Below are 12337 nucleotides of genomic sequence, written 5' to 3' on the forward strand. Positions count from 1 at the left end.
CTCTCTTAGCTTGCAAAAGATAACTATTGTGAGAAACTTGCCAACAAAATTAACCTAAAAAAGAGGTTTAAGAACCAAGTCCTAGGCTTTATTCTAAAGGGCCTGTCTACTGGGACAATAAAGAAGGGTATTACTTTGCACTGGTTGTCCTCAAAGGATATGGAGACTTTTGTTACATGGATTACCTGGCAGGTAAGTAGGGTAGCAGTGTTTGGGGTTTTTTCCCTCCTATTGGGTTGTTGGTATTGTGAGATTTTTCTGAGATGAAGTGAGGAAGGTATTGGAAAATGGAAAGACTCTGGAAGAAGGTACCTCAGGTCAACCTTGAATTTTATTGCAATTATTCTTTAATATCACTTTGTAACTGCACTATTAATTTATATTTATTCATCTACCATGTTTTAGTTTGTTCTTTTCTTAGCCACTGTTGAGGAACCCTGGGGACTGTGAAACCTTAGGAGAAAACATTGCTTTTCACTGGCAAAAAAATTCAGAAACTAAGGTGCAGAAATTTCTGCATGTAATGTCATGTGGTAGGAAATGATGCTCCCACAGCTGGTGAGTTGTATAGGACATATCTCTGAGACTTGTGGAACTGTCACTACTCAAAGCTATGGGATGAGGAGGGAAGGGGACTGGGGGAAAAGGTACACTAAATAGTCTTCATAATATTGGAAATTTGACCAAGTTATGTTTTTATTTGGCATTATTTCAAGATCCTTTTTTGGTTTTTTTTAGCCAAACTGGTGGCTATGACAAAGACCATGTCTACAGGTTCTTAAGACAGTCTTAAACTCTAATGCCCTTCTCTTTCCCACTCCATTTTCAAATTTCAAAAAAGGAAGTGTTTTCAATATTCTTTAATATTTTTCCTTTTGATTTTTCCCTCTACTTTGTTGGATCACACAAAGATATTGAGTGATATCTAATTCAGTTGTCCTCAGAGAAAAATAAAAATGCTAGTCTTGTCCATTGTCCATTTTTACATACCACTGTACACCACAATAGGTTAGACGATGTTAGACGATGTCTTGCTGTTGCAGAGGCAGAGGTTGCCAGATAGCACTGTGACTTCCACACAGGAGTGAGGAACCCATCAGCCAATCATTTTTCAAATTATGTTCATGCATGGAAGGAGTCTAGGTGCATCAGTCTACCTAGCAGTGGCTGTAAGCTGCGAGAAGTGTCCTGCACTGCCAGTTCAGAGGTGTTCTGTGTTGCAATCAGTTGGGGGACAGGACTTCAGGCATTCCTTAGAGAAAGCAGTTTGGAATGGGCAGCTTAGTGGTTCCATTTTGTCTCTTTTTGAACCATTATAACCCTGAAAGCCATTTCATCACTATGAGGGTTCAGGAAGTACAGAAAATAGAATTGCAAGCAAGGAGAGGGGGAACTTCAAGTTATGCATTTGTGTTATCCACCAGTGAAGTCATATGTCTGTGCACTCCTGGAAACAGATAACTACTTTTCTGGCTGAGGCAAGAGACCAGCCCAGTCTTACTCTGCCAGTATGGAAGTGGAAGCTGTAAATGAAGGAAGGTGTGAAAACCAATGAATGATAAGTAGCCTCCTAGAAGCAAACATCTCACCCAGTTGTTCCACGAGTTCAGCAGAGTGGTAGCTGTTTTTAACACTTAGAGTTAGGGTAGAGAGCACATGAGGTCACTCAAAGGACACTAGCTTTTCTACACTGAATATTTCCCATTAATCATAGCAGGAAATAAAAAATACACATGATTAGATAATGAGACCACAAACAAAGTATTAAATGAACCTCCTGTGGGAGACTGAAGACTGCTTTTAAACAAGCATGGGGGGACAGTAATTAAGTAATGTTAAATATATTAGGGAATCCTGCTGTATCCATCCATATGTTTGCACAATGAATGAGCATTGACCTTGAGTATATTTTTGAGGTCTTTACTTCTGTATTAGCACTGACAGCCTGATTATCCTTTGATGATGGACACCACATCACATGAAAAAGTTGTCCCTGCTGGTTCACACTATGACAGGTGACAGGAACCACCTGTCTACCACTGGACTACTGCACAACACATTCTTAGTTTCTTGGGAGAAGATTTTGGATTCTGCTCATTACCTAGCTTCAGGTTATGCTTTTTCAGGCCATACTCTTTAACGATAGCCTCAAAATTATCCTTCATCTCCAGAGCTTCCCAAAAGTTTGCATCCTCTGAAGGAAGTAGGCACCTGAGACCTTTATTTTGTAGCTTAACTTTGCATCAATATTTAAAGATGAAAATACCATCATGACACTGTGACCCCTGAACAGCTGAAGGCAAATGAATAAACACAGCTGTTGGTCCTAGATAGAATACAAAGCAGCTCAGAATGATGGCAGGATCACTGTAAAAATGCTGTGTGCTGGAAATAAGCCCACATGCTCATTTTGGTTTCAAATATGAGCCACTAGTGCTCTCATCAGTTCATCCCTACTAATCCGAATGTTGATGACTGAAAGATGAAATTCTACAATTATCTTAATTCACAGAAAATCTTACTGTATAGAGAAACTGTTTAAGAAATATTATACCTTTACATGGTTATAGCTGCAGCTGAGATTTAGAGAAAACCAAGTAAATATAAGCAAATGTCTAAGTCATCTATTGAGGTATTCTGGGTAAAGAAAGGTTTACAGGTTTCTATTTCTTCCAGGTGACAATAGGTATGTTAAAAGATACATAAAACTAGGATGGAACCACCCATGTTTTAGAAGGGAGCTTGGGAGAGAGAGAAAGACACTTCTGCAGGGTAATTTCAATATCTACACAGACCAGAAGGTGAGATTTATCCTCTGGTTGAAACATCAGGAGGGTAGTTCTGAAGTGGGTAGTTAAAAGTATGGGTTCTGAAAGAAATTTTTAAGAGCACATAACCTGTTGATATTTTAGTATTTTCTTGAATTAATCTACAGTTGCTGAAGTGTTTTATGTGACATGTTGCTTGTAGAAAACTTTTATAACTGAAAAAAATGTCTAAATATAAGGGTAGAGGAAAGTTGATGCATTCAAAAATTTTAGTATTTTTTTTAATATGTTGGAGAGCTCTTCTTCACATCACTCTTCAAATAATGGTGGGCTACCTGAGTAAAATCACATTTATATTTGAATTTCACCAAAATTTCTGTGAGGGAAAGGAAAAAAAGTAGGAAGTTTCAATGTGCATGAAACCATTTTGAAATAATTAAAATATTCCTGGTCTATGACTTTATTAACCTCTTTTTCATTAATTAAGAAATGCTTTTATAAGTACACAGTTGACTCATAAAAAAGCCTACTACAATAATCTTCTTCATTTTAGATAGATTTATAAACCTTGTCTAGCATGTATTTCACTAACTTTGTGTCTGCAGTCTTTTTGCAGTGAATATGCTCATAAAAAGTCTTTGGGTTTTTTTTTTCTGATAAAAACTAGTTAAAATTTAACAGCAATGAGTTTAAGAAGGTATATCTCTACTGTTAGATGGAGGACAGTCAGTAAGAGTTCTTTACTTTCCCCATCTAGTAAGAGATCTTTACTATCCCCATCTGCAAAAAACCCCATCAATAAAGAGGGTTAACAAAAGTAAATGGAAGATAATAAGTATGGCTTGCCCTTGAGGCCAGGGTTTGGTTCATAGGCCCTTTTCATCTGTAACACACTCTGTAGGTCATAGTGGAAAGGCTGCAGTGCAAAATGCAAATAGATGAATGGATTTTTGAAGTTTGCTTTCACCAGTCATATAAAAAAGAAATTATAAACAAAAGAGAAGAAAGCAAATTGTGGAAAATTGTATTGAAATACAATCTGAGAAAGACTTTTCTGAAATGACAGAGTAGGGACATCAGTAGCCAATACCATCCCAAGTCATAGAAGATGGTTACAAGGTGGTGGGGAAAAAAGAGGTGGGAATCCATCATAGTTGAGATACAGCTTAAATTACCCTGAGGTTCTTGGAAATGTTCCTAGTCTTGGATATCACTGTTGTGATCTATCAGTTTTTGTTGTACTGCTGGATAAGTCTAGTTAAAAAAATTAATGAAGTAGGCTTTTTCCTTTTATGATACAATAATAGAAAAATTAACCTAATTTTGAGAACCTTTAAATCACTAGATTCCATATAATGATCTCACCTATCATGTTCCCTGTATTATTGCATCACTTCTAATTAACTTCCTTGTTAATAATTTGATACTCTTCATTTTGCAGTTTGAGAATGTTGTCAAAGATTTTCTGAAATTTACTTCCGTTAGTTCTATTAATTCCTTAAAGTTAATCATTGACTTTTTTGAATTGTTAATGGCTCCATTAAGAGAACACAGCCAAAATACTGTATTATCCTGCTAAGCATTTGTGTGATCATCAGCATAAGACCTGGAGACTTCTTATTCATTGACGATTTTTTGTTCTCATATCCAAGGGAAATAGAGAAATATTATCCCTACTCCATGTAAGGAGAGGTGAAACAGTAGATTATGTAGATCATTCAAGATAATATGGAAATCAAAAAACCAAAACTGTATCTTAGCTTGTGGTTGACCAAATAGCTCTTGACTGTTATGTTATTCAGCATTTCAGAACTTAAGAAATGCTGAATTTGCAGCAAAATATCATAAAACATAGATTCGGATTAAGGAATAGGAATATTCTTAATATTTTTTCTGTACTGGATAAACTTTCAGCAGAAAGGGTTTTTTTTTTCTGTGTCCTTCTTCTAACTGGTTAGTTGAAACAAGGTGCAAAACAAACCAGAGGAAATGGTTGTTCGTGAAAGGGCAGCAGACATATGGAACCCTTTGCCAATGAGTACAATGAAAAAAAAATGCTTTGGAGGAATCTGGAAAAGCAGTTGAAAGAGGGATCCATTATTATGCAGTGTAGAAAGCTAAATGTTTTTCATGGACAAGTTTTTATAGATTTTTTTTTCCACAAAGTCTGTTTTCACACACCGTCTAAACCAAATACAAAACCAAAACCCCAATGAGTAAACAAAACTAAACGTTTTTGCTAAGAAACACTGTAATATGTTTTGGATATCTTATGTCCCTGTCTTCCTTGAAGCAATCTGTTTGGACAAAGGAGGGTGTTTGTGATGCATTCTGACTTCTGCCTTGCTTGGTTATTTGGTTGTGCATCTTTTTTCAAATAACTTTGACTAATAGCTCCTACTATTTTTCTTGCATTAGCAGGTAAAATCAATAATGAAATTGTATTCATCCTCTTTTTGCTTTTCAGGTTTTTATAGATCTGTAATATATCTCCTCTGGATCATCTCTTTTTCAGACTGGATATCCTTAGTGACTCAGTTCATCTTCATATGGGAAGAAACAAAGGTACAGATCTTTGATCATTCTTCTCTGAATGTTTTGCAGTTCTACTGTTTTCTTAGAGATTAGAGGGTTACAGCTGTACTCAGAGTTTAAGATGAACATATATTGAAGAATAATTATGTTACTTGCTTCATTCTCTGTACCTTGAATTTGGCCTTATGACTGAGAAAAAATACTGAGCTGGTGAATTTGTGGAAACAGAAAGGTTCCTACTAAACCCTGTGTGATTTTTTCTGTGTATTTAAATCAAAAATTCTTGCCTAGCACACTATAAATTTAATTTCTTAGAACAGAAGTATAATATGCAGGGAAACTAAGAGCTGGGAGGATGCAGACAGGGTCGAAAGATGCACATCTAGCCTGTAAATATGAAACCAGGGTTTTCTCTTCTGTGAGAATGACAGGAAAAAAACTCACCAAGCATTTACTATATTGCAAGTTAAACTCTGGATTTGAATTGCTTCATTATGTTTATGGTCCCTTTAGATGTAGCCTATAATGGGTTTTTAAAAAGATGAATCTTTCTACCATGCTATTTAGAACGTAGTCCCAGAATCACTAGGTAACCAGAAAGCATCAAGGAGGCGGCATGTTTTAACACATATGACATTTTATCTAAATCAGCCCTGTATAATACGGCAAATAACCTCCTTTAGTACTGTTGTAACATTTAGCACCTTTTCCATGTAATTCAGCTCATAGATGTCTAATTAAAGATCACTGAACCAAGTGTTTAAAAGGCAACCAATTTAATTGCTGTAATTGTATGATTTAGATGAATAATAAATGGGTTAATGATACTGTAATATTAAGTGTTCAAGTTGGTGATCAAGTCAATTAAGATATAATTGTAAAGCAGCAATCTACAAATAATGAGTGAAATCCTTCCTATTCAGAATTATGTTGATAGGAATAATATACAGTAACTTTATCACATTTTTGCACTTAATTTGATAGAAAAGAGCATATAGACAAATTTTAATCCTGCTGATTATGAGAAAATCAGTCTGTCCATAGTCCTATGGCTTTCAAACAAATATACCAACTTAGCAGTTGGAGGCAGATTATACAAAGTGTTTTAAAAGGCCCTTATTTGAATTTTAAATCTGGGAGGGTTTCCCCACCCAGTAGCTCCACCAGCACAATGGATTGCAGTACAAACTTCAATTGTTTGTCAGAAATAGCCTTTCTGTTGCAATCTATCAGAAACTGAAACAAACATTTGCCAAATTCAGATGAGAATGTTGAAGGGACCTGTTCATCCTACTAACACAGCTGGTGTGTGACAGAAAGAATGTACATGAATTCAGAGAAACTGGAGCTGCCTTGCCCTCAACTGCAGACGTCAATGGTTGCTCTTGAGATTCTTGAGGTCATACCTGGCTGTGGTGGCAATCTCATGGATTGACAATCTCAGCAAGAATTGACAGCCTGGGGCACTCCAGGCAATCACTAATATCCCCTGAAAGATCAGGTTAGATTTGCGGATGGCTGCTTCCATTCTCTTCCAGGTCTGTCACCTCAGCTTTCCCCTCCCAAAGTGAAGGTGGCTCAGACTCAATTGTTTCTTGTTCTGATCATCTTGTTTCTTCATATTCCTATAAGTCCAAGAATTGCAGCTCTGCAGGTAGAGAAGGAGCCTAAATGACAGTTTGTTCTAGTATTAAAAGCAGGCATTGATAAGAATCATTGTGTGATATTTGTTTTCCTTATTGTCAGTCACCAACAGGAGACAAGTCCAAGTGACTCTCTGCTATTTGAAAAGAACTTCAAGATATTTTCACGGTGTGTGAGCTGGACTGGAAAAATTGCCCTCTTAAATTAATGCTCTCACCAGTAACCCTAGAAAGGAATTGCTTTAGATTAAGCATTGAACTCTCAGGAATTTTGTGTTAAATGAATTAAATTCTACCAAGTTGGACTAGTACTGGAGCTTTTCATATAAATTAATCCATTTGTCAATTAAAAGTATTTTAGTTCTCTGAAGATTTTTCTCAAGTTTGTTTGCACTGTGAAAATAATTTCATGGGAACAGTTAGGTTTCATAAACCAAAAATTGGAATGTGACCTAGAAGTTAAAGCAGTTTCCTGGAAACCTAAGCTCAAATCTCCTTTCTTTCTGATTCATAGATGATCTTTAGAGTAAGATCTCACTGCCACAGGAGAAGTGCTACAACCCCTGGACTTCCAGGTATTTTGGAATGGATTCAAGTGCCACTTGATCCAGTCCATGCTGTTCTGATTTTCTGACAGAGATTAGGTCAAGTTTTGCTTTCAGGTGGCTTGCATTGACTGGTTTGTAAGTCTGCATGGTTTTACTTTTTTGGTATTAATACTTAGGTGTATTGTGCAAAGAGAAAACACAAGACATTGCTAGTCCATCCTCTGTGCTTTCACTCTATGGTATGACGTTACTGTGGCAAGCCTTAATTTGAGTTTTCCCTTTGAGAGAAGAAACTACAGACTGTCTTCCATGGAGAATTCCTTTGTTTTTAATCTCCCAGAAATACTAAGAAGTAGCTTAGAGTAGGAAATGTTAAATTTTGATTTTTTTAAAAAAATATGTTTTTCTTGATTCATACTTTTCTATTTCTTTTGCCTGCTACAATACATACTAGATTAAATATATAAGGCATGCTGACACCCACGCATAAGCTATGGATCAATGGAAATAAAGTTTCTACAAAAGCATATTTAAAAATAATTTTATGTAAAGTGTGAATTATAGAACACTGAGTAATTAAAGAACATAATGTAATAACCTTTCATGCTATCTTGCTTCTTATTAGCCATAAGTACCTTAATGTTATTCAAGGTGTTTATATTGTGCATGTTTCTGAGTATGCAGTTGTTTTAGAAATTGCTAGCACACCTTTATGTAAGGTTGAATGATCAAGATCACAGACCAGGGTTATTGGTAGGTCTACATGAATTCACTTACAAACAGGAAAAACAATCTTAAAACTGCAACACAACCAAAGAGTATGCATATTCTGCCAAGCATAGCAAACAAGTGTGGTGCTGAACCTGCTGCAAGGAAAAGCTTCTAAATCTTCTGAGGCCTAAGGAAAGAGATGTAGTAGAGCCAATTAGCTCTGTGCTCAGCATGGACTCATCAGAGCTGTCAAGAAATAAGGCTTTTCCCTCCGAGTGTTGTGTTACCTACTCTTAAAAGACAAACCAGCTTGTCCATAATGAGCTAGTATTATGTATCTCTGTGTCATGGCAGGTTAACATACCCAAACTGCCAGTCCAGGTCCTTTCCTAGAACTGATTCCATTGAACTTGATAATAAATCAGGTGTTATCTCTTACAAGAGAAATATTTTCCCTTGACTGTTCCTTGTTGTGGAATGAACTACTGTAAAATAAATACTCACAAGCACTGTGAAACTTTTCCTACAGACAGCCAATATATCTTAGTAATAAGTTGGTATGCTACATAAGCAATTTTCCATTCAATCAAATTAGCATAATTTTTAATTGAATCTTATCATTTTCCTTTTTTATTTTTTAACTAATGCAGCTAAACTATAATTACATTAGTCTCTCTCATAAAGCATGATAAAAGAATACTAATCAGGCAGTAAGGAAGTAGGATGCAGAATTATTACCTGGAAAATGGATAGAGGATATTAATTTTTTCCTGGGTTGGAAGCCCTGATTTTGTCCATTCCTTCTACAATTTTTTGCTTATTCCTGCTACTATCTTCCTAGATCTGGATTGGGATGACAAGACAAGTTGCTGCAGATTGCTGACTATAGTGCCAAGGGATATGTAAGAACATGTTTGAGGTTAGACAGATTCATACGTATTTTTCTGTATAAGGGCAAAATACAACTCTTATCATTCATCATTATTATGATTTCAATAAATCCTAAGAAAAAGTCCTTGTTTTCAAGCTGTCGTTATGGTATCTCCTCACAAATATTCTCTCCTGGTATAAAATCAACACAACTGTCAGGATATTTTTTACCTTATTGAATTTGTCCGTTACTTACTCTTTGTCAGTAGTGCACACACTCCTAAAATATAATTTCCACTGCCAATTACTCCAGTATCTGGCCTTCCTTTTGGAAAGGCCTCTCTCTCAATGCTGATGACTTTTTTCCATGGCACCTGTAAAACTTATGCTTTGTTTGTAGGCAAAGTCTCTCATGCATATGCATTTGCTTTTCCACCACTGCAACAGGCTTTTCATTGACCCCTCTTACTTTCACTACATTGAAGCAAAGGTCATATTCTACCCAGACCATATATTATCTTTTTTTTCCTGCCATTTCCTTTTCACTGTCATAGAAAACAAAATCTCCTTTTGTTCATAATTTTCAAAACCTTTCCTGTATCTTTTCTTCTTTTCTCTTATTATCTCTTAACCATTGTGGAAAGAGGCATCAGGTGATTTTTCTCCCATCTCAAACTATAATTGTATCTTGATACGATTACTTATCCTCAACAAATTACATTTCCCAATTTTCCAATTCTCACTGTCACCAAATTTATGTTCAGATAGGAGAAACACCATATGTACATCAACATAGCCCCCGTCAATTTTTCCCTTCAATTTTCTTCTAGAAATACTCTATATTCTTCAGTCTTTAAACCCTCTGTAACCTTTTGCTTCTTTCTGTGGCTTTGTTTCTATGGTCTAAGGATCCAAAGCTGTGATCTGATATGGTCCAGCTGTGCAAATTTGGTTCAAACTTCAGAGGAAATAGCTAAACTGTGAAAAAGAACTGTGAGAAAGGTTCTAGAGCTGACCAATGGATGATAACAAAGTTAAATTAGAGACAAAAGTTGTTGTTGAGATGAAAAAAACAGAATTCAAGACAGAAAACATTACAAAATATGAGATGCCAAAGCAAAATACAGGGAGTTGACAAAATGGGTGGAAGATGGAAACTCAGAAACCTGGGAAAATACAATTCAGTGAGAACTGGAGGCTATCCTTTCTCCTGATTTATGCCTGGCTGGCCATCAAAGAGTATTCAGATAACTTACTAGGATGGTGAACTAAAACTTAGGCAAGGAGCTCCTTAGATTTTAGCCATTGTTAGTGCATTAGCCAACTGCTTCATTATTGAAATTGTATGTATTATGTCGTGGTTTACCCCCAGGAGGCAGCTCAGCCCCACACAGCCACTTGATCACCACCCTCTGCCCCCAGTGATATGTAGGAGATAATTGAAAGTGTAAAAATAAGAAAACTTGTGGGTTTTCATTCAACAGTTTAAAAAGGAAGGTAACAGCTGCATATGCAAGCAAAGCGAAAATAAGGAATTAATTCACTACTTTCCATCAGCAGGCAGGTTTTCAGCCATCTCCAAGAAAGCAGGGCTGCACCATACATAATGATTACTTGGGACATATTCTTAATCTCAGCTAGTCATTTTAGGCTTGCTTTATGAAAAAATATGGGCACTTGTATGGAATAATACACATCACACTAGAGTTGAAATTATTAAAATTACTTATATGACTCAGTCTAGATATGCTGATTTCTTGTCATTGGCTGTGAAAAAAGATGTAGCTTTCAAGTTCAAAATTGAGTGTCTAAATTATCTGAAGTGAGCTAAGATAATGCCAGTGCCTTGTGTTCTGAGATCCCTATATTATTCTTTCATTTATTCTCATTCTTTCCTCTGTCAGTATCTACCTTTTGTCTTTTGTTTTATTAGATGTCAGTTCTTTGTTAATAAAAGGAGTCTTAAAATTGAAGTAGTCAGTAGTGTTTCAAGATACTTGTTGCTGGCAGAAGGAGTAAGAATCTGGATGATCCTTACATTATCTTCTAAAAAATTCTTAGTATTGGACAGTCAAGGGACCTGAAATTTAGTATGCTGTGTAAAGCATCCAGCACAATGGAGTATTCATAAATGCTGAAAGCCTCTGGCTTTTATCACAAGAGAAGTAATAAATCATCTCTGAATCTTGATCAAATCATATCTTCATTTTTTTCCTATTTAAATGTCACTTGCAGATTAAATTGGATCATGAAGGGATTTTTTGTTCTTTCTTTTTCTCCTTTTTCTAAACTTTTTGTAATGTTATTTTGAAGCAATAACCAACTGTTGAATAATACGCGACATTTGGATTTCCATCGGAGAATATGAATGCTACTTCCAGTCCTTCAAAAGGAGCAAGGATATAGAAAATTTAGAGGAGAAGATGTGAATAAATGAACATTATTTGAGTGCAGTTCCCTGACCATCTAAGGAATGGCAGAGGGAAGGTTTTTTTGTCAATATAAAAGAAAATCAGATACTTTTGTTTCCACATACATAAAAATGGTTATTTACACTTTGAAGAGCCTTTGACAAGCATATAAGATCACATTACTAAAGACATTTTTTAACTAGGGAGATGGCTATGGGAATACATAGCAAAATATGACAAGATATTATTTACAGTCAATAATGATGGAATTATAGATCAGGTACACACTGCAATATTAGTGATGGGATTGCAAGTTTGTCTAACTTCATTGAATGGAAAAGAATTATGCTGAAATTAAGGGCTTTGATTTCCAAAGGCAAATGAGGACTAATGCATTTTTTGGATAGTCTGAGAAGCAGCTGGATGGAGGAGAGAAAAGTCAGGTGTAAAAAGGCCCAAGTACCTCTTTGTGATGAAGGTTCTCAACACAGTCATACCCCAAACATGGTACAGTTAGGTTTGATAGAACATGAGCTTCAGCATTTGTGTTACCATGGGCAAAGCAGATACCTTTGGGGCAAGCTGATCCAGTATTATGGGACTTTATCCCAGATTTCCCTGTATATACATATTACCAGTTGTCATAAAAATTGCTAGAATGTCATATTCCTGAGGCCTAAATTCGTGTTTCACATTTGTCTGAGACAAATTGGTGTGTGAATATAAGGGATTTTTCTAGAGAAACAGAAAGCATATTTGTATATTCTGTTTTTAAAAATCTAAGACCTGTTAATCAGTTAATCCCATTCAGATGAATAAACAGGAAGAATTTTAGAAATCACATGACTAAT

This window comes from Passer domesticus, chromosome 2 (genome assembly GCF_036417665.1).
Source record: "Passer domesticus isolate bPasDom1 chromosome 2, bPasDom1.hap1, whole genome shotgun sequence".
Classification (NCBI taxonomy): domain Eukaryota; kingdom Metazoa; phylum Chordata; class Aves; order Passeriformes; family Passeridae; genus Passer; species Passer domesticus.